Consider the following 25,099-nt stretch of genomic DNA (forward strand, 5'->3'; position numbering starts at 1 on the left):
CATTAAGATAGCAAGCTATCTAGATGTGAAGGTTCCTTTCACAAAGCTCAAGAGAAGAAGATGATGGATTGATTCAAAACAAAAAGGAAATGGAAAGCACATAAACCATAGAAAATCAAGAACAATTAAAGGAAGAAGAAAACATGAAATGGAAAAGAAAGAAATGGTAAAAATGTGAGAAGCACGCCACTACAAGACTAGGCTAGAAGCCATGGCAACCTTAAAGATGAGTGGATGTGTGCCGCCACTTGCTATGCAAGATAAGGCTTAAAAGTATTCACTCCCTAAGGAGGAAACTCTCACAAATGGTTGAGACACAAGAGTGTTTTTACTTCAAAATGTTCAACCCTTTTACATGTCTAGGAGCACCCCTTATATAGAAGAGTTTAGGGGCCTCTAAGCAAATAAAAGATAGCTAAGGATGTCTCTACAAAAACCTAACCCTAGCTTCTAGAAACTAGGTCAAATAAGGTTACAAAAATGAGAGACAAAAGAGCCAACTATGGTGTGTGCAAGGCAAATTTCGTTCTAGTACAAAAGGAGACAAAGAATGTGTCTCATATGTCTCCAAAAAGTGCTAAAAACAAAGGAGACCAAAGGTACATAGGTACACTTGTTTTATGCCTTTGTTTTACTCTCTCATCCACATCATTTATGCTCCCCAATCACCATGCGCCACCTAGCATTGTTTTCTTACTCCTAATTAACCTACAAAGCAAATAAACATAGATTAGCATGTTGGCTTAAGTAAAGTCAACTATAGTCAACAAGTCAAACCTAGTCAAAGGTCAACAAGTTAACTAAAGTTGATTCAACTAAGTCAACTTAGGGAATCAAAAATAACAAACACAAATGAAAGGGATGAAGGATTAGTGAACTTCCTTTCATGCTTAGTCTTCTTAAGCATGTGCCTTCATCCTTGGTTGGGGTCAATCCTTCATCATTACGAGTTTTACCATCATCCATTAAAGAGCTTTCTATGTCTTACACTAACTTGAATGGAACAGCTGGAGGTAGTAATATTTATGATTTTGCTAAGGTAAATTGATTTCGTTGTTGTTACATTTAAAATTCATGTCATTTTCTTTTTCTATTGTGCCGATTTTCATGATTTAAGTAACTTAGAAGATTTGAGATTGGATGAAAATAGTAACATGGACAATGGATTTTCAAAACTATTGGGAATTTGATGTCCTTAAGGATTCTGTCTGTTTCAAATTGTGATATAGATGACATCCTTCCTCCAGCTAGTAATTATATTATTAGTTTTTCTTTTTAAGTTATTCATAATATGTATGTTATACTAATTTCTTTTTTAGTTTTGTTGAAATGTTTATATCTTTTGTGCTATAATCCTTATAAGAAAATTTCTATTTATTTTTCAAAATTTCATATTTCAAATAGGTTTAGGCTCAAGAATCTTGAAGAGTTATATCTAAACCAAAACTCATTTGTGGGATCGCTTCCCACATCCTTCTTAAACATGACATCCCTTCGGAAGTTGGAACTTTCACAAAATCAATTCAGTGGACATTTTGATTCTAGCATTGTTAGCTTTACGTCACTTGAATATTTTAGTTTTAAACAAAACCAATTTGAAGTTCCAATTTCTTTTACACCATTTGCCAATCAATCAAACCTCAAGTTCATATATGGTGAAGGAAACAAAGCCATATTGGACTTACAACCTAGTTTGCAAACTTGGATTCCTAAATTTCAATTACAAGTGCTTAGTTTGCCTTCAACGACTAAGAATGATTCTCTTCCGCTCCCCAGGTTTCTTCTACATCAAAAGAATTTGACCTACTTAGATTTCACCAATTGTAGGTTGGAAGGAGTGTTTCCTCATTGGTTGCTTGAAAACAACACAAAGTTGACTGAATTTTATGTTATAAATTGTTCTTTCACTAGTAATATGCAACTACCACTGCGTCCCCTTCTTTATTTACAGAGTATTGACATGTCTGGAAATTACATAACTTGTGAAATCCCGAGCAAGAATATCAGTTCAATTTATCCAAATTTGAAACATCTAAATATTTTTGGGAACCACATCCAAGGTTCAATTCCTCGTGAGTTAGGCCAAATGAAGTTACTATATGATTTGGATCTTTCAAGCAACCAATTGTCTAAATAAATATCACATGATATATTTGAAGCTAACCACCAACTCCTATTTTTGAAACTTTCAAATAATAAACTCAAGGGACCCATGTTTAAAATACCCATTGATTTGGTGGTGTTATCATTGAATGATAACTATTTTAGTGGTAGACTTTCGAGCAACATTTTTAACACATCAATCATTTCATTGGATGTAAGCAATAATCATTTAGTAGGAAAGATTCCAAGCCCTCTGAAAGAAAAAATCAACATTATCAAAACTTCATATGTCCAGTAACCACTTTGAAGGATACATTCCATTAGAATTGACACAACTTGAATATCTATGTCATTTAGATCTCCCACAAAATAATTTGAGTGGTCTTGTGCCATCATTTCTAAATTCTTCTATAAAATATATCCATTTGAGTAATAATCATTTCACAGGATTGTCCAAAAAAATGTTCAAGAAGAACTCTCATTTAATGATGTTAGACCTTAGCCACAGTGAAATATCTAGCAATATTCGATATATGATACAAGACTTGGGTCATTCAAAATTGAATTTTCTCCTTTTAAAAGGTAATTACATTACTGGGGATATACCTAAGCAATTATGTCAGTTGACATATTTAACCATGTTAGACCTTTCAAACAACAAATTTTATGGAGAAATTCCCCATTGCTTGGGGAAAAATGCCTTTTGAGAATAAGAATCTTGATTCATCATTAAAAGTATTTGATGGAGGACTTCGAGGAAATTCATCATTCAACGAGCAAAAGAAAGAGAAAGCAAGTTTCACTTCAAAGAAAAGAATTGATACTTACTTAGGAAGCATTCTTATTTATATGTTTGGAATTGACTTTCAAAGAATAAACTGAAGGGTGATATCCCATACGAGCTTGGAAACTTGGCAAGAATAAAATCATTAAACTTATCTCATAATGATTTGAGTGGACACATTCCAGATTCATTCACAAATTTGGTGCAGATAGAGAGTTTAGATATTTCTTTTAACAAGTTGCATGGTCAAATTCCTCCTAAGCTCAATATCCTAACCTCACTAGAAGTGTTAAGTGTGGCACACAACAACTTATTAGGCCCAATACCTGAAGGGACAAACCAATTTGCCACATTTGATGAGAGTACTACATGGATAATCCATTTCTTTGTGGACCTCCATTACAAAAGAGTTGTCATCCCACTCCTACAACTATTCTAGATAACGTGGATATTGACAAAGTCAATGATATGTTGGTGGAGATATATATCTTTTGTGTGAGCTTTGGTTTGTCATACACATTAGCATTGTTTACAATTGCAGAAACTTTATACATCAATCCCTATTGGAAGCAAGCCTGGTTTTACTACATGGAATTAGTAACATTAAATTGTTATTATTTTATTATGGACAACTTTTATAGGTTTTGTAATATTAAAAATATGTAACATGTATATTGTATTTGTATCCCTAGAATATTAATTTTGAAGTTTCCTTTTCAATAGAAAATGCCATGTGTGGCTTGATGTAATAGGATGAATTCTAAATTTCTATATTCACAAAATTGATAGTAATGTTTAATATATTGAGCGAAAATTTAAACCAAATATAGGATGAATTTAGACTCAATTCTTGGACCCATAAACTTTAAGTCGGCTTTTGGACGTTAAATATTCATCTTCGAGTACTGGGTCCTCAACTTGTTGGGATGAAAATGTTGTCATAACCCATCCACCATCTTCTAGTATCGGGTCAGACCTTGCTTTTTCTCACACCATATTTACATAAGTTTCTCTTGTTTTTTCTCTAAATTTGGCGTCCATCTCTAGCTGCCTAATAATTTATAGTTTGATCTACTTTACTTTTTAGGCCATCCTCCAACCAAGCTGAGTTAATTACTTTAAATGGGCATCCCCACCCCCAAGTTGAGCTTGAAGTTTATTTTGTGTTGTGTTGTCATATTGGTAATTATGAGCCCTCAACAACAAGAAAAACAATAAAAATGACAAGTATATATAATTGACAAGTTTACAACTCGGGATCAACAACCTTCATGAGCCCTCAGTGAATAACTAGGAGTAAAAATTGTTATCATATGCCCGTGATGTTTCAAAAGAGAAAAATGGTGAAATCAAATACAATGTTGGGAACGATGCTCGGTAACCACTCGAGTGTTTTAACTCGTTGTCACCTTTTATTAAGGTCATTTAGTAATAAGGAAAGTATTTGAGTAGTTCGGAGAGTAAATGAATAAGTTAAAATATCTTGATTGTTAATTTGTGAGCTCTCAGTGATAAGATTTTCATTGAAGGTCAAGACCCGGTTATCATTCGAGCTTCGTGAATTTTCAAAGAGAAAGATATAAAATAGTTGTACCTTATTTGAGCCCTCAGTGATAGGATTTTTACTGTTAGGGCTCGGTCATCATCCGAGCTTTGTGAATTTTCAAAGAAACATATAAAGTAACCACTCCAAAAAATTGAGGTAAATATGGCGGTTATGAAAAATTTCCATAATTTGCTTTATAATACGACAATTTTGTAATTGCCACATTTTATGCAAAATATGACATTTCTAAATGTCGTTATACATTTCATTTTTCATGACCATCTTTTTCTGTGGTGCCATCTTTCCCTTTTTTTTATTCACCTCTTATTTAATTATTCTTTTTTATTACAAAATTAAAATTGAATTTTAATATACTATGTTTATGTCTAGAAGACAAGACAAAACTATCTCAAGTCAGCGACTAGAAGACAAAACCCTACAAATTCTCCTCAAGTCAGCCCTACGCTTTAGACATTTTTGTTGATGCCATTTTTGTTGATGCCAAACCCTCAATGTTTCCATTAAAGCCAACACCTTGCCATCAAAGATCACACAAGTCGTCGCTACAAGTGGAGTTCCTTTGTCGTTGCAAGTGGTTTCCTTCATCATGACTTCACATATTGATTACAACCCAACAATGCCTCGATGTTTCCACATCTCAATATTTACACAACACCTTGTTGTCAGCCAACTCCACCACACTGTTGTGGCTATCAACTTCCTCAATGGAGATCGCATAACTCGTTGCTGCAAGTGGACTTCCTGGTGACTTTCTTCGCCATACAAATTGCAACCCAACAATGGGACTTTGCTGGACAAGTCTGAGGTATCTGACAACACAGATACTCCAAATGCGTCCTAAACCCTTACTTTAGAACCCTCATTGTCAGGTCGAGGTTCTCCCATCAAGGGCAATGAGAAAAGTGCAACTCTTGTTATTTTGTTTTCATCACGAGCACAATATCATCTAATAAAAATATGCGCATGTTGGAATTATGGATGTGCTACACTATTTTGTGATTTAAATATAATTGTTGATGTTAAGTTGTATGATATAAAACTGAAATTTCAGATAGAGGGTTGTTGAATGATTTCCTTGCTCAGTGTGTGCCTTTGATGTTGATATTATGTGTGTTACATGTTGTTGCAACCTAAATCGTGATGGGACGACGAACCAAAAAGAAACTAGTTTGAAAATAGAGATTTGAAGTCGCCACCATAGTTTATTCTGGAAAGCTATGGAAAATCATAAAGATAAAACAAAGTTAATGAAAAACCAGATTTTGGGTCCAAGAGTTGGTTACATGTAGGGAAGGTATTAGCACCCTACAACGCCCACCTAAAGGCGGTACCTTTAATTAAATTAACGAAAGACGTGTTTATTTTATATTGAACAAATATATTTTTTGAGTGAAAAGGACTCGACAAAGGTTAACCTTGGTCCTATGTATTTTCATTAAAAATGAGAAATCAAGGTTATGTAGTTCTTTATAAACTATTTGGAAATGACATTTTAAAAGTGAAGCCCCCAAGGTTTGACCTTGCTCCTACGTGTTTCCATTCACAATGGAAAATCAGGGATTACATAGTTCTTGTAAGAAATTGATTGGAATATTGATTTGATTTAATTTTTATATTTTTGAAAATGAGTGTCTTGCGACGCGAGCGGTTGAGTAGTTACCAAAAAGTCTTTTCCATTTAATTATTTAGAAAATGGGTGTCATGCGACACATGTGGTTAAGTAGACACCCAAAAGTCTTGATATATTTTTATTTATTATATTTTTTTAATATTTTGAGAATAAGTGTTATGCGACACGAGCGATCAAGTAGACACTAAAAAAGAAAACAAAGTGTTCCTGCAGAGAACAAATAAGATGAGTTAGGCACAAGCATCACCTTACCATGTAGTCTGTTATCTCCTCAGTTGGCCTCTTCCCGGTTGGTACATGTCAGCTTGAACCAAGGAGGGATTACCTACAGAAGAGACTCTGAAGCTCAAGTAAGTTCTCAAAAGGTCAAATCTGTGATTAATGAATGCGTACCTTTAATTACTGGGGTCCACACCTATTTATAGAGCATTAATTATGTCTGGTTATTCTATGGGTCGGGCCTTGGCTTGGGCTTTGGCTGTAAGTGGGCCTGGGCCCTAGCCCAGGCCCTCAGGACCTATTGAACGCTGGGGGGTTTCATTATACTGAGTTTATTGGAGTAGTCGGCCTAGGCTTTAATCTTACCGGGTCTGCTAGAGTAGTCGGTCTAGGCCGGCTACTTACCTTGACGGCTTATGTTGGTTATATGAGGTGTAGGTTGTTCCTCTAGATGTTTAGGTTAGAATTGGTAAAACTTGGGCTAACCCGGTCTAGGCTGAGTACTTGATTGCCTTGGTATATGTATTGTTTATTTATTTGGTCGAGTTTGGCTAGGTGTGGTACACAAAGAAAATAATTTTTTAAAACCATTTTAATTTTTATTTGAATTCAAATATTTTTATTGTTTTAGAAAAAAAGTGAGATATACAAAAGGTTTGATGGGTAAAATTAAAATTGAAAATATTACAAAATGAAAATGTGGGAAAGGTAAAATTTAATTTGGAGAAAACAGTAAAATTAGAAATAAAAACATAGGAGTGCATAACTGAGTATATGGGTGTAGAAAGAAAAAAGTTAAACAATTGGGAATGGGGTGTATGAAGAGAATCATATGGTATAGAAAGTAAAACACAATTGAAAGGAATTTTAAATACCCTTACGGGCTTTTGTAATCTTACCTTTGTTGCTTATAAATCTTTGGATCCTTTAAATTTATTTTTACACATACAAATTTATTGATGCTATGTACGAATTCCTTTTCACAATTTTATCAATCAAATTATTATTTGAATGACAAAAGTATTTTCTTACTTCGTACAAGTTAATAATCTTACCATCATTAGAAATAGACATTATTTAAACTAGATATTGTTACCTTTTCTCCATTAGCTTTATTTGAAGAAGATTTGTCTATCGTTTTTGGCATGAAATTAGAATGTTTTTCTTAGTCTAATTTTTGATTCTTAATTGTGTGAATTCTCGTGGAATTCATCATGAGATAATGCAATAACACTCCAAATCTTCTTGGCAATGAACATAGTGATAACCTCATTAACTTTATCTTTTGATAATGTAGACAGTAGAGTGTACCTTGTCTTGGCGTTTAGTTCAACTTTATTTCTCTGACTTTTGTCCCAAGTGTTTCGAAGAAGTAATTTTCCCTCTTTATCAAGAAATATGGGAATATAGTTCTCAATGACATCAATTACACCCATATTGATTTTGTAACATCCAAGCAGAATATTATTAATTTAATTAAAATAAAATAGAAATAAATACAAACTCACATTTATAATAACTTAACTTCCCAAAACACAAGAAATTTAAAAAAAACCTCATTAAGCGTCAAAATAATAACTGTAAATTAAATTCCAAGTCTTTACATTTCCAAAACTGATAAATTAAATTTGATTACAATATGGATAAAAACAACGATAAAATAAAATCCCCAAGCAAACCTACTCCGATGCTATGCCTCATCAGCACCACCTACAACATCATCTACTCCCGTGTAACGAATTACATGATCATCTCCAAACACAAGTAGATAGGGTGAGCTAACAAATAAATTTATAGACAATTCAAATATATATATATATATATATATATATGATATGCATACATCCATCAAAGGAACATTATCCTTTGATTCCATGCCACATGGCCACCACCATGTTATCCATGTTCTACGCCTTTAGATGAGAACCCCAAGATACCTTTTGTTGCCTCCGCCTACAAGCCACAACTTGTAGTACACGTGTGGGAAACTTGATACGGACTACACTCCATAACGCTAGGTGGAGTTCCTAATACGAATCGTAGTTCATATTTGTCCTAAGACTACCAAACTCGCCGGCTAACGTCGAAGAGCACAATTTTCCTAAACCCATCTGTACAAGCCACAACTCGCACACTCACACCAGCAACACTCGCCAATCCGAGCCACAACTCAAGGAATGCTCGTGTCCATCCACCATCCCGAGCCAGAACTCAAGGGATGCCATTCTGAGCCATAACTCAAGGAATACCACGTGTTTACCCTATATCCCGAGCCACAACTCAAGGGATATCATTCTAAGCCACAACTCAAGGAATGCTACAGCAAAGTCCATCCTTAAGGTATCACCCAAAGCTTCATAGACCACACACATCATAAGCATACAAGCCTTGACCCTGCATTATCGCCTCATTATACAAATGAAACTACTAACACAGGAACTCAGCATAATTACTTGACCATGAACCCAGGATATATCACGCTTCCACGAACTTATCCGCTCGTGGTCCCACCTCTACAAACCTCCGTGCTCGTAGTTCAACTCTACGGACCTTCCCGCCCATAGTCCAACACACGTGATCCATCCAGCTACGAACCTCCTCGCTCGTAGTAGCCCTTAAGTGTGAGCACGGAACATACAAATCATATGAACCTCCCCACTCATATTAATCATGTGTTCATCCCCATTCATGAACCTACCTGGTCATGAGACTGATAAGCATCTCTTGGTCCAAGTCCAACATCACAAACACACAAATCACAAACCAAAAGAACACACATCCCTCTACACTATCGCTTGGCGCTGCCTAAGCACTGCGAGGCGAAATACCAGCGAACTCCGCCTAGCAAAACCCTCTCTCCACCAGGCGCTAAACAAAAACAGAGCCATTGTCTTAGTGACTATCGCCTAGCGGTTCACTCCTCATCGCCAGGCGCCACACGCTCCAAGGACTTCCCTGGTGCTCCTATCGCCTGGCGACATAGTGGTGGTCGGTAAGCGCTTTACCAGTAACGACCTATTGCTGGTTTAGCACCCCAAAATAGGTTACATTCAATCCTAGTCTTACAATTATGTATGTCCATAATCAAGAATCTATATACTTCCACAAATCACATGACTCAAATGCAGTCTTAACTTAGATAGCTTTAACATGCTTGTACACAAATATCACATATTAAACATGTATTTCACCAACCATCACTCATATTCATGGAACCAATTTAAATAGTAGACACACTTATGCTCATTAAAACCATCACAGTCAAATCCAACACACACGTTATTTTCCCCTTCTCATTTTCCCAACCCTTTGCATGCATATAATTCACATGCACCACATAAGACACAATCAAAGCTATATACTTATTCCACATGCCCCCACAATTCCATTACATTTAATGTATGATTATCATGTTCCCATACTTGCCCAAAACCCATCATGATCATACAACACCTGATCATAGGGATATCACCAATAGTGGACTTTTTCACACACTTATAACATCATACATTCGCTCTAACATATATATATATATATATATATATATATATATATATATATATATATATATATATATATATTCAAAATGGCTCAACAAGCACTACCCAAAATATACTCATCAATCACACACGCACACACACACACACACACACACCAAAATATACACATTCACCAATCAAGGCCATACCAGCACTTAAGCACCCTTAAGCATCCATTACTAATCATACTCTTAGGGAATTCAAACAACCAATCATGAGTGACGTATATCTCCATCTACATATATGTAATTTAAATCTCCACCGTTCAAAGTGAAGAACAACATGTTAGGGATCACCAGTCAAAATTTCACCTAAATCAGATAGTTAACGAACCGAAAAATGCAATTTGACAAAAACTGCATAGACTAGAAAAATCAATGGCGCCCAATGCCCAAAAATTAGGGACCTGACGCCTAGTGGTATGAAGCCAACACTTGGCATTTCTTGCTATGCAAAAACACTAAAAACAATGTTTTTTCATGGAAAATCCCTATTCCACACATCCATACATCGCCTAGCGGCAGTTCATCACCACCAGGTGGTTCAAGGCAAAAACCCAGAAATTGGGTTTGTTTCACATGAGTCGACTGGCGGCTTTGAAGGTTTGCCAGAAGGTTTTTCAAAATTTTCCAGAAACCCAGAAATTTGAGGTTTTTCAGCATGAAAGCATATACAATTTATCCTACTTCATGCAATTAAACAATTAATCATCAAAATCACGAGATTCAACTCCCCTAACCTGGTTTCCTTGCTCAAGCTTGCATAATCTGAGCGTTGCTTTTCTTCCACAAATGCTTCCCCTCTTGTTTCCACTTAAACACACACACACACACCACCACTCCTTAGTCTCGTTTAGGCGTCTAGAATGCACTCCCAAAGTCCTCACACTATGAAAATCTCCAAACCTACTCTTTTCCTTTCACCAAGTGTAAGACCCGGGAAAATTAATTAATTAATAAATGCATATAGAAGGCGCCTTTATGGCATTAATTGTTGTTTAATGTGATGTGGAGAAGTGCTAGCTCATGTGGTTGAGAGTACTTTGATTGTGTGAGAGGACTTGGGTTCGAGTCCTATGTATGCCAATTATGTGTGATTGTTTTGTTATTGATTTTTTTAGGATATGTATGAATATGTTATTGGTATTGTAAACTATTGTTAATCTATGAGTATAACAAAATGTGAATTGGCATAGTGGCTAATGAGTACTTTGGGCCTTATGAGTGGAAGGTCATGGGTTCAAACCTTGGTGGGCAAAGAATAAGCTTTATTTTTGCTAACTGATAGTTGTGGTATGAATATGAAGGGGTAAAGAAAAGCCTAGGGGGCAGCCAAGGGGGCTGGGAAATTACCATATAAGTAAACTTGAAGGGGGGAATTAAAAGCCCAAACTCGTATTATTTTTAAAACCCTTAATTTAGACACCTATAAAAGGCCATTTTAAAGGAAAAGAAAGGTTTTGGCAGTGCTGGGAATTAGCTTTTGAGAGGAGCACGAGTTCTGAGGTGAGGGAAGAGAGTTGGAGGCTGAATTGAGAGGCTTTTGGAACAAAGGAGTGGGCAACAAAGGAGCAATTTCTTTTTCCCAAATTGAATCAAGAAGTCCAAGTTAGGGGAGCTGTATTTTACGTATGTGAATTTTAAGACGTGAATGGTGGTTCTGTGTTATTGCTGTCTCAAATGTAATATGATGATGGGTAAAATTTGTGCCTGTATAATCAAATTAAGGAATGGCTGGATTATTATAGTTGGTAGAGTCTTTTATGCATTGCATATTTTGGTGTTGAAAATGAGGGTTTTGGTTAATGTAAGTGTGAATTGTGCTTTGAACTGGGTTATTGGGATTATTTCTGGTTTGTACTATGTGCACATGATTTGGTGTATGATTCTCTATTGTTTGGCATGAATTGGATCGTGGTTGGGTGTGATTTCGGATGGTTTGTGTGCGTAAACAGAGGGAAACTCTGCAAGCCTCGCCCAAGCGAGGCCATCTCGTCTAAGCAAGTGTTGCAGAACCTCGTTTTTGGCCTTGTGCTGCGTTTCTCGCCTAGGCGAATGGTTTCAGGTTTGAGTGACAGACACTCTCGCTTAGGCGAGAGTGGCTCGCCTAAGCGAGTTCGCAAGGTAGGGTGCGCATGTTGAGCGCCACTTCTCGTTCAGGCGAGGAGTTTAGTGTGTTGAGCGAGGTTGGTCTCGCTCAGGCGAGATGACCTCGCCTAAGCGAGATGTCTTGGTCATGTGTGGTGTTTGCTTGCATTTTAGCCCAGGCGAGATGGGAATGGGTGTTTGGGCGAGTGGCTCGCCCAGACGAGAGGATCTCGCCTAAGCGAGATGGCGTGTTTTGGTTACTGAGTTAAACTCGCTTAAGCAAGGTGGACTAGCCTAAGAGAGTTTACGCGATTTACTATGTTTCTATGTGCTTGTAAGTGTGGTTGGTTGTTATACCATAGTTAAATTGTATATGCATGTGTTGTGGTGTGTGGGCTTGAAGGACTAAGTCTGTTAGGGGTCTGGGATGTGCTCGGTGGTTGGACACATGATGAGCATGGAACTGGTCGAGTTCCCGTCGGCTACTATTGGGCGAGAAGTCCTTAGTATGGTGATTGCATGTGTCGGGCGCACGATGGGCAAGGAACTGTGATGTTCCTGCCGGCTACTATTGGGCGAGGAGTCCATAGTATGGTGATTGCGTGCGTGCCAGGGCCCAAGTATGAGACTTGGATGTTTATACTATAAGCGAGGAGTCGGTAGGGCAGGATTATGAGCGGGATAGGCTCATAGGGTTGGACCACGAATGAGTTAGTTTCGTGGGAGCACAGGGAAGTCCCAAGGCCTAGTTCATGCATATGACTCATGACGGACTATGAGGTCATGGTTTGGGTGATTTGGAAATTATGAAGTTAATTATGTTATTTTGGGTTGGGAAATATATTTATATTCATGTTTTATTTATATACTGTGCATAGCTCACCCTTTCTGCATGTGTGTGGCGATGATCGGATAACTTGTTACCCGGGAGCAGATGATGTGACAGGTGGGCCAGGAGATGCTTAGACTCGGAGTGAGGGCTAGCATGGGATATTTTGTAGATACATATGTATATGTTTACTATTTTTGTTTTTTTTTTAGAATATTATGTAAACCCGGCAGGAGCCGTTGACTTTTATTCCAGTTGTATGAATCATGGACTCCTGGTCTTATGGCTTTATGTATGAAAGTTTTAAATTTCCCATGTTTTTGGGAAATGGTTTTGATTAAATGCGTTCTTTATTTTGAATTGTATTTTATTTATTAAATATCAGTAATATTCCTTAGAGATGTTACAATTGGTATCAGAGCAAAAGTTTTGAAAATATTTTTAATATATTTTGGGGCTAGTGGGGAGTGAGCTGATCAATGTATTTGTTTGTGGTATGTTGTGTGTTCAATGTGAAAAATTGTATGGTTTTGTTTGACTAAGCAACTGATTTTTAGCAGTTGTAATGAGGCGTATCCAGGCTATGGCTGCTAACAAGAGGAGGAGGAGTAGTGGTGTTGATTACATCGTTGAGGCGATTCACCGGATGGTGGATGCGATGCAGCCACCTGTAGCCGCACAGCCTAGGACGGTGATTGCACCAGTCAGGGTGCCGACGATGGAGGACTTCTTGCGCCACAAGCCAGCTGAGTTCATTGGCAAGGCCTCTCCTGATGAAGCGGATGCATGGCTCCGCAAGTGTGAGAAGATTTTCAGGGTGATGAACTGTGAGGATGAGCAGAAGCTGCTCTTTGCTACCTATCTGTTGAATGAGGATGTAGAGTATTGGTGGACAGGTATGCAACAACAAATGGAGACTCGGGAGGAGCCGGCTACCTGGGAAAACTGCAGGATTCGTTTCCTGGAGAAATATTTTCCAAATACTGCTAGACAGGATCGGGAGGCAGAGTTCCTTGCACTGCAGCAAGGAGATATGTCAGTACAGGAGTACGTCAACAAATTTGAACATCTGGCAAGATACTCCTCACAAAATATGACTGAGGAATGGAGGTGCTTGAATTTTGAGCGGGGACTCAAACATGAATTGAAGAAAGTAGTGACGCCTCTAGGAGAGAGGAGATTCCCAGTCTTGGTGGAACAGGCCAAGAGCGCCGAGCACTTGGAGAAGGGCCCTGGTCCTATTGTGAGCCGACATCAGAAGAATGTCACGGAGGATAGGCAGATGAAAAAGCTGTATAGTAGGCCACAAACATCTGAGGGTCCCAGTTGCTACCAGTGTGGCGGACCCCACCTGAAAAGGAACTGCCCTCAGTTGGCAGGCGATGTAGGAGGGTCAGGCGATCGTCGCAAATGCTTCATATGCGACAAACCGGGACACTTCGCTAACAACTGCCCAGAAAAGAAGAGTCTTGGCACGAAGAAACCAGCCGCATCGCCAGCAGAGCGAGCGAGGGCAGCGGGCAAAGTCTTTGCCCTGACCACCACAGAGGCTACACAGTTGGGTAATCTTATCCTTGAACCTTGTATGTTGTTTAGTAATGTAGTGCTTGTGTTGTTTGATTCTGGGGCAACCCATTCTTTTATTTCTGATGTGTGCGTGGGGAGATTGAAATTGGTGACACGTGATTTGGGATGTGAGTTGCTTGTTTCAACTCCCTCCTCAGGTCAAGTGGCTACCAGTTCAGTCTGCATTGGGTGTTCTATGGAAGTGGCAGGTCGCAGATTTAAGGTGAACTTGGTGTGTTTGCCTTTGGAGGGACTGGACGTAATCTTGGGGATGGCTGGCTGTCTAACAATCACGTCATAATTGATTCTGGACGGCGCAGTTTGGTATTCCCAAAACATGAAGGACTGGAGTTAATCTTGGCTTAGAGGGCGATAAACGAAGCAGAAGCCGAAGCCACCTGCTTTATGATAGTGGCTCATGCAGAAAAGAATAGTACCGCCAATAAGATCAGTGTGTTTCCAATCGTGGAGGAGTATGCCGACATATTTCCAGATGAAATACCCGAGTTGCCATCGAGTAGGGATGTGGATTTCTCCATTGATCTCATCCCTAGGGCTGGTCCAGTATCCATGGCGCGTTATAGAAGGGCACCCGCAGAGTTGGCAGAGTTGAAGAAGCAAATAGAAGATTTGCTTGAGAAGAAGTTCATTCGGCCGAGCGCATCACCTTGGGGAGCACCGATACTGCTAGTAAAGAAAAAGGATGGCAGTTCAAGGTTGTGTGTTGACTACCGTTAGCTGAATAAGCTGACCATAAAGAATAAGTATCTGCTGCCGAGGATAGATGATCTATTGGATCAATTGAAGGGAGCCGCAGTGTTCTCTAAGATTGACTTGAGGTCTGGATACAATCAGATCTTAGTCAAACCGGAGGATGTGCAGAAGACGGTGTTCAGATCACGCTACGGGCATTATGAGTATGTAGTGATGCCATTCAGGGTGACAAATGCTCTTGCTATCTTTATGGACTTCATGAACAGGATATTCCGACCGTACCTGGATCAGTTTGTTGTCGTGTTCATTGATGACATACTGATATACTCTGAAAGTCGGGATGTACATGCAGATCATCTAAGAGTAGTGTTGGGAATTCTCAGAGAGCATAAATTGTATGGAAAGCTGTCAAAGTGTGAGTTTTGGTTGGATGAGGTACAATTCTTGGGCCATGTAATCTCAGCCCAAGATATATCGGTGGATCCAGTGAAGATTGAAACAGTGGTGAAGTGGGAAAGGCCACAGACGGTTACTGAGGTGAGGAGCTTTTTGGGTCTGGCGGGTTATTACAGGCGGTTTGTGGAGGGGTTCTCCAAGCTGGTGAGTCCCTTAACTCAACTCACTAGGAAGGACCAACCTTTCTCTTGGACAGAGGAGTGTGAGGTCTATTTTGAGGATATGAAGAGGAGATTGACTACTGCACCCATATTAATTATTCCTAACACCGCCAAGACGTTTGAGGTATATTGTGATGCTTCATACCAGGGTCTGGGTTGTGTATTGATGCAGAAGAAACGGCCTATTGCTTATGCATCTCGTCAGCTAAAGGTGCATGAGAAAAACTATCCTACACATGATTTAGAATTGGCGGCGGTGGTTTTTGCTCTCAAAACATGGAGGCACTACTTGTATGGGGCACAATTTCATGTATTCAGTGATCACAAGAGCTTGAAATACTTGTTTGATCAGAAGGAATTGAATATGAGGTAGAGGCGCTGGATGGAATACCTGAAGGACTACGACTTTGAGCTATTATATCATCCTGGTAAGGCTAATGTTGTAGCAGACGCTTTGAGCAGGAAGAAATCTCATGTGTCGGCCATGATGATTAAGGAGTTGGAGTTAATTGAGAAGCTGCGAGATATGAATCTGGGATTGGATATGGAGACAGATCACATACAGTGCAGCATGTTGAGGATCACTAATGAATTCTTGGATGAGGTTCGGGTGGAACAGGGTAAGGACCAGGAATTGCAGCATATCATTAGTGAGTTGGGTACAGAGAAGAGGAAAGACTTCAGGATGGGTAGAGATGACATCCTGCGATTCAGAGAGAGGGTGTGTATACCCAACAGTCAGGTACGGAGGAAAATGCTCTTGGATGAAGGGCATGTCGTCTTAGCATACACCCAGGTATGACTAACATGTACAAGGACTTGAAGGCGACTTTCTGATGGACTGGTATGAAAACTGATGTGGCAGACTATGTGGCATCTTGTCTAGTGTGTCAGAAAGCGAAAATAGAGCATCAGAGGCTAGGTGGTACGTTAGAGCCTCTTGAGATTCCTCAGTGGAAATGGGACAGCATTTCCATGGATTTTGTTACTCATCTACCGAGGTCAGTGAGGGGCCATGATTCTATATGGGTAATAGTAGATAGATTGACGAAGTGCGCTCACTTTCTACCTATTAATCAGAAGATGTCCCTAGATAAGCTGGCAGAGTTGTACGTCAGGGAGATAGTCAGATTACATGGTGTGCCTGAGAGTATCATATCGGATAGAGATCTGAGGTTTACCTCGAGGTTCTGGCAATCGTTGCAGAACACTTTGGGCACTCAGTTGAGAATGAGCTCGGCATATCATCCTCAAACGGATGGCCAGTCTGAGAGAACCATACAGTCTCTGGAGGACTTATTGAGAACGTGTGTTCTGGATCACCTCGGGACTTGGAGTGATATGCTACCACTAGTGGAGTTCACTTATAATAACAGCTACCATTCCAGCATCGGGATGGCACCATATGAGGCTTTGTATGGCAGGAGGTGTCAAACCCCTTTGTGTTAGCAGCAGGATGGGGAAGTTGTGGTACTTGGTTCAAAGTTCTTACAACAGACCACGGAGAAAGTCAGGGTAATACAGGAACAAATGCGTGCAACTCAAAGTCGGCAGAAATCCTACGCAGATAAAAGGAGGAGGCCACTCGAGTTTGAGGCGGGTGACCACGTATTTCTCAGAGTTACTCCTACAGCAAGTATTGGGAGGGCATTGAAGTCGAGGAAGTTGACCCCTCGATTCATCGGTCCATATCAGATTACGAGGCGAATTGGACCGGTGGCATACGAGATTGCATTGCCACCTCACTTGGGAAACCTGCATAATGTTTTCCACGTATCACAGCTGAGGAAGTACGTGGCGGACCCTACTCATGTGCTGGAGCAGGATGATGTTCAGGTGCGTGAGAACCTGACTCTTAGAGTTGGACCAGTGAGGATTCTAGATTCTCAAGTCAAACAACTCAGAAGGAAGGAGATTCGGACTGTGAAGGTTCTCTAGGACGAAGCAACCCAAGAGATGACTTGGGAGATGGAAGATCTCATGAGGAAGTCCTACCCTCACCTCTTCACTGGTAAGTTCTATTTTCGAGGACAAAAACTTTTAAAGGTGGGGGAATTGTAAGACCCGGGAAAATTAATTAATTAATAAATGCGGATAGAAGGCGCCTTTATGGCATTAATTGTTGTTTAATGTGATGTGGAGAAGTGCTAGCTCATGTGGTTAAGAGTACTTTGATTGTGTGGGAGGACTTGGGTTCGAGTCCTATGTATGCCAATTATGTGTGATTGTTTTGTTATTGATTTTTTTAGGATATGTATGAATATGTTATTGATATTGTAAACTATTATTAATATGTAAGTATAACAAAATGTGAATTGGCATAGTGGTTGTGCTTTGGGCCTTATGAGTGGAAGGTCATGGGTTCAAACCTTGGTGGACAAAGAATAAGATTTATTTTTGCTAACTGATAGGCTCGTATTATTTTTAAAACCCTTAATAAAGACACCTATAAAAGGCCATTTTAAAGGAAAAGAAAGGTTTCGACAGTGTTGGGAATTAGCTTTTGAGAGGAGCACGAGTTCTGAGGTGAGGGAAGAGAGTTGGAGGCTAAATTGAGAGGCTTTTGGAACAAAGGAGTGGGCAACAAAGAAGCAATTTCTTTTTCCCAAATTGAATCAAGAAGTTCAAGTTAGGGGAGCTGTATTTTACGTATGTGAATTTTAAGACGTGAATGGTGGTTCTGTGTTATTGCTGTCTCGATTGTAATATGATGATGGGTAAAATTTGTGCCTGTATAATCAAATTAAGGAATGGCTGGATTGTTATAGTTGGTAGAGTCTTTTATGCATTGCATATTTTGGTGTTGAAAATGAGGGTTTTGGTTAATGTAAGTGTGAATTGTGATTTGAACTGGGTTATTGGGATTATTTCTGGTATGTACTATGTGCACATGATTTGGTGTATGATTCTCTATTGTTTGGCATGAATTGGATTGTGGTTGGGTGTGATTTCGGATGGTTTGTGTGCGTAAACAGAGGGAAACTCTGCAAGCCTCACCCAAGCGAGGCCATCTCGTCTAAGCAAGTGTTGCAGAACCTCGTTTTTGGCCTTATGCTGCGTTTCTCGCCTAGGCGAATGGTTTCAGGTTTGAGCGACAAACACTCTCGCTTAGGCGAGAGTGGCTCGCCTAAGCGAGTTCGCAAGGAAGGGTGCTCATGTTGAGCGCCACTTCTCGTTCAAGTGAGGAGTTTAGTGTGTTGAGCGAGGTTGGTCTCGCTCAGGCGAGATGACCTCGCCTAAGCGAGATGTCTTGGTCATGTGTGGTCTTTGCTTGCATTTTAACCCAGGCGAGATGGGAATGGGTGTTTGGGCAAACGTGTGGCTCGCCCAAGCGAGAGGATCTCGCCTAAGCGAGATGGCGTTTTTTGGTTGCTAAGTTAAACTCGCTTAAGCAAGGTGGACTAGCCTAAGCGAGTTTACGCGATTTACTATGTTTCTATGTGCTTGTGAGTGTGGTTGGTTGTTATACCATAGTTAGATTGTATATGCATGTGTTGTGGGGTGTGGGCTTCAAGGACTAAGTCTATTAGGGGTCTGGGATGTTATAGGTGGTTGGACACATGATGGGCATGGAACTGGTTGAGTTCCCATTGGCTACTATTGGGCGAGGAGTCCTTAGTATGGTGATTGCATGTGTCGGGCACACGATGGCAAGGAACTATGATGTTCCCGTCGGCTACTATTGGGCGAGGAGTCCATAGTATGGTGATTGCGTGCGTGCCAGGGTCCAAGTATGAGACTTGGATGTTTATACTACAAGCGAGGAGTCTGTAGGGCAGGACTATGAGCGGGATAGGCTCATAGGGTTGGACCACGAATGAGTTAGTTTCGTGGAAGCACAGGGAAGTCCCAAGGCCTAGTTCATGCATATGACTCATGACGGACTATGAGGTCATGGTTTGGGTGATTGGAAATTATGAAGTTAATTATGTTATTTTGGGTTGGGAAATATATTTATATTCATGTTTTATTTATATACTGTGCATAGCTCACCCTTTTTGCGTGTGTGTGGCGATGATCGGATAACTTGTTATTCGGGAGCAGATGATGTGACAGGTGGGCCAGGATATGCTTAGACTCGGAGCGAGGGCTAGCATGGGATGTTTTGTAGATACATGTGTATATGTTTACTATTTTTGGGAAATGGTTTTGATTAAATGCGTTCTTTATTTTGAATTGTATTTTATTTATTAAATATCAGTAATATTCCTTAGGGATGTTACACCAAGGGTCTTGACTACAACTTAATTAAGCTTAATAGTGGTAAAACGAAAATTACATTAAAACTAGGTCTAATTGTCATTTTATGGCTGTTTTATGATAATTTTCTCAGCCTTCCTAGCTGCCCTCTGACGGCTAGGGTTTTTCTACCCCTTCACATTCATGCCAAAAAGAATTTTGGCAAAAAAGAACTTATCTCGCTTCAACAAAGATTCCAACACACAACCACACAATTCAAGTGCATAACTAATTCAACCAATTCATGTTTCGTGATAATTCCTATAAATCTAGGATTATATTATCACTCATCATGATCAAGTAGTTTATTATTAAAATAATAAACGATTAAAATACACACAATTAGCATATACAAGACTCAAACCCAAGTCCTCTCACATAACCAAGTACTCTCAATCACTTGAGCTAGTACTATTCCACTTCATAATTACCCGCATTTATTAAATAATTATTTACTTAATTATTTAAATTTCTTAGGTCTTACATATTTTCTTTATAAAGGACATCATTTCCTTCTTCCACAAATCCTACTTTTCTCCTTTGAGAGCGGTCAAAAGACTTCAACTTTTTTATTACTCCATATTATCTCTTCCTAAGATCAAGAACTCACAATTACTGTTGGTATCATGCAACGGAATGTTTGGTGTTTAGATAAAAAACAAGAGTGCGGGTGAATTGGTTTTAGGTATTAAAATGAATACTTTAAAAATTTTCCAAAATTTTACTGATTAAATTAAATGTGAATTCCTTTAAAAGCAATAGTATATGAAATAAAGAGATAGAGAAGAGGAAATGACATAATTATTTATACTGGTTCGAATCAAAAGATCCTACGTCCAATTGTTATTCTCTTCAAATAAAGAGATTAACTCAATCACTAACAAAAATCATATTACATTCAGATAACAATATGATAGGGAAAGAAAACACCTCTCTTGAAGCCACAAGAGATGAACAACCTTTCTCTGAATCACACAAAGAACCTGACCTAGCTTTCCTAGAAATAGTAGCAGCACTCAATCTCCTAGAAAACCTCTTAGGAAAAGTTATCACTCTACCTACACTAGGTTTTTCAAAGCTTCTTTTGAGAACACTCAAAGAACTCTCTTTGCAATCACAACACCAGCACTCTAGTTTCTCAAAAAGGTGTTTTCGAAGTTGAACTGCAGTTCCTTAAATAGGATTTTCGAAAATTAGGTTAAAAACTGAAATGTCATGTTCCAACTGCCAAGGATAATCGACTATCACTAAGGATAATTGATTACTCTAGTAGGTTTTCTGAAAAACAAAAGTTTTGCATAGATAATCGATTATCATTAGTGATAATCGATTATCACTGTAGTTTTTCCAAAAGTAAGAAACCTTAGAGAGACGAATGTTGTGCTGCTGATTCTAAGTTTAATTTAAACTATTCTACAACACACTTATTTTATTTTACAAGATAACATTTAACCGTTGAACATTTTGTCTTCATTCTTGCTTGATCATCATTCATTCTTTGATCATCATTCAAAATCAATGGGCTTCCTTCTTTTTGCCAATAATCTTCCCCTTTTTTATGATGATCAAAATATGTTTAAAGTACCTGTTGCTTCCTGCAATTTAAAGACTTACAAAGAGAATGGTTAAGATAAAATAATGTCTTCTTTTAAACTTATTCTCCCCATTTTTGATCATTTGAGAAAAGGTGAAAACTCCCCCTAAATGGGATAACCTTTACACAGTAAAACACGTAAGAATTCATTTATTAATAACTTAAAAGAGGGTACAACTAGTGGAAAATAATAAGTTAGAAAGAAATTCTCCCCCTAAAATTCTGCACTCATGTCATCATCATGAGTGAATTCCTCATCAAACCTATGTTCTACATGGGAAATTCTAGTATTAATCCCCCTAATTGATCCGACAACCTCTTCATGACGAGAGTTAGAAAGAAGAAATAATTCTTCTAGCCTTTTGTTCATGTTTGCTATGCTGTCTTCTATTGAGAAGGATGATCCAACACCACTAAAAGATACAATATTTTGTGCAGCAGGGGGTATAGGATCAATAGGAGGAAGTTCTTCATCTTCAACTTCATAATTAGGCATGTCATCTCTATGGACATAGGTATCACCAAGAGGAACAAGCTTTAGCTGCTTGAGAGAACTTTCAGCAATCTCATTTGCATGTATGGTACTTTGACAAAGCTCCCCGGTGATGTCAACTCCCTTGTATTCGCAAATCCTAGAAATTAAGAGAGAGTATGGGAGAGGATATTACGGGTACCTCTTAGCTTTGAGCATAATGTCAAGGATTAAGCTAGACCACTTTATGGGAACACGATTTAGAATCCCATACATTATGAGAAGGTCAGCCTCTGAGCACTGAGCATGATTGGTTCCTCTAGGACACAAAATCCAAACAATTAAATAATGGATGAGTCTTTCATCCATTTTGAGTCCTCCAGCCAATAATTGTCTGCCAACATCCTGTGCTAAGTTGTGTAAGAAGGAGTGATAGATTAAGATTCGATTGAAGCCAGTAATCCCATTGAGAATTGATTCAGTAGCATCATTGATAGGAAATTTTGCCACATTTTCCCAAATATCATTATCAATGATAATGTCCACTCCTTTCACCCTTGAATAAACAACTTCATCTCTGATTCTGAGATTGTAGTAGAAAACCCATACAAGATCGGTATAGTATTTTCCTTGCATTTCCGCAAACTGTCTGATGCCTTGGAAATTAAAGAGAGCAGGAAATTTAAAACCTGCAGCTATGAATTTTTGAAAATTGATGTACTTGGGAGAGATGATTACTTTGTTTTTCTAAATTTGAATGAATTCATCCCTTCGTTCTTCATCAGAGATCCAACCTTCAATAGATGCAGATCGGGTAGAAGGTTGAGTTGGACGTGGAGCAGTTCGTCTATGTGTAGGGATCTTTCTGCGAGATGATTCTACCATGGCACTGATTTTTTAGAGCAAGAGATAACACTAAAGGGGTCTTAAGGGTTTCAAAAGAGGGCAAATGATGAGAAGATTACTTTTCTGCGTGAATAGTTGAAATTTGGGTTCACAATTTATAGAGAGGAGGTTACCAATGACTAAAATAAGAGAATCAAAGCAAATCTAGTTGTTACAACGACTAGTTTTTGAAAAATTTTTACTTAACGTCACACAATAATCGATTATCCTGGGTGATAATTGATTATTGTTTCATGATATAGATTCCAAAAAATATTGTTATGAGCAGATAATCGATTATTGTAAGTAATAATCGATTATTCCATAATGATTTTGAGTGTTTCGGTCAGGGTCATGATAATCGATTATCCTACTTGGTAATCGATTATTCTAGGAGTTTGGAACTTATTTAGGAAGAAGATAATCGATTATCCTAAGTGATAATCGATTATTGAACGCTGTTTTATGAAAATTTGAAAATTGAAGTTTGTTGCTCTTTCAAGATATTTCTAGTATTCCTAAATCTCTCCTAAGCTCATAAAACCTGTCTTTGGCTAAAGGTTTTGTAAAAATGTCTGCCAATTGATGCTTGGTGTCTACATATTCTATCACACAATTTCCTTTACTGATGTGATCCCTTAAGAAGTGGTGTCTAATTTCTATGTGTTTTGTCCTAGAATGCATTATGGGATTCTTGGTTAAGTTTATGGCACTCTTATTGTCACACTTTAGAGGTATATTATTTAGATAGATACTATAATCCTCTAGTTGTTGTTTCATCCATAGGATTTTGGCACAACAATTGCCAACAACAATGTATTTGACCTCAGTAGTTGATAAAGCTACACAAGCTTGTTTCTTGGAGTGCCAAGAGACTAATGAACATCCTAAAAGATGACAAGTACCACTAGTACTTTTTCTATCAATTTTACAACCACCATAATCAGCATCAAAATAACCTATTAAACTAGGGGAGGCTCTTGAAGGATACCAAAGTCCAAAACAAGTAGTTCCTTTTAAGTATTTTAAAATCCTTTTTACAGCAATAAGATGTGATTCTTTTGGATTTGCTTGAAAACGAGCACACACATATACAAATTGCATTATATCAAGCCTACTTGCAGTAAGATATAACAAGGAACCTATCATACCTCTAAACATAGTCTGATTTACCTCTATTATTGATTCATCTTTGTCTAAATAACAAGAGGTTCGCATAGGAGTACTTGCTTCCTTAGCAGTACCCATTCCAAATTTCTTAAGTACCTCTTTATAGTACTTAGACTGAGAAATGAAAATTCCACTTTCCATTTGCTTAATTTTCAGACCCAAAAAGAATGCCAATTCACCCATCAATTACATTTCAAACTCTCCCCGCATTATACTTGCAAAACCTTTACATAGAGAATTATTAGTAGATCCAAATATTATATAATCTACATAAATTTGGACTAGCAAAATATGTTCACATACTCTTTTAATAAACAGAGTTAAATCAATTTTTGCTCTTTCAAAATCATTTTCTAACAAAAATGTGCTTAAACGCTCATACCAAGATCTAGGTACTTGTTTTAATCCATACAATGATTTCTTCAATTTATAAATGTGATTTGGAAATTTATAATCCTCAAAACCAGGGGGTTGTTCAACATACACATTTTCTTTAATGAATCCATTTAAAAAGGTACTTTTAACATCCATCTGATACAGTTTAAATTTCATTAAAGACACATAAGCAAGAAGTAAACGTATAGCTTCTAACCTTGCATCTGGAGCATATGTCTCATCATAATCTATACCTTCTTCTTGTCTATATCTCGTTGCTACAAGTCTGGCTTTATTCTTAGTGATGTTTCCATTTTCATCCAGCTTGTTTCTGAATACCCATTTTGTTCCTATGACTTGTAGTGAATCATCCCTAGGAATGAGTTCCCAGACTTCATTCCTTTTAAATTGACTTAGCTCTTCTTGCATTGCAATGCACCATTGATCATCTTGAAGAGCTTCTTCTAAACTTTTGGGTTCTTTCTGTGAAACAAAAGCAACAATCATACATAAATTTGACATATTTCTAGTAACTACTACCTTTGATATATCTCCAATGATATTGTCCAAAGACAATCCTCTAGGTGATTTCTAGCTTTTGGCAAGATCTTCAGGTTCAGCCAGTGGGTTCTCATTTAGGTACATCTCATGAAGAGCTTCTTTGAGATATTCTTCATCACCTACATTTGTTTTATTTGACTCAAGAGGA

At 38.3% G+C, this 25,099-nt stretch overlaps 1 pseudogene; it reads left to right on the top strand.

The window, feature by feature from the left end:
- Positions 1-979: 979 nt before the first annotated feature.
- LOC114170153 lies at positions 980-15,062 on the top strand (annotated as a pseudogene).
- Positions 15,063-25,099: the final 10,037 nt, after the last annotated feature.

The sequence above is a fragment of the Vigna unguiculata genome, chromosome 11, assembly GCF_004118075.2.
Source record: "Vigna unguiculata cultivar IT97K-499-35 chromosome 11, ASM411807v1, whole genome shotgun sequence".
NCBI lineage: Eukaryota > Viridiplantae > Streptophyta > Magnoliopsida > Fabales > Fabaceae > Vigna > Vigna unguiculata.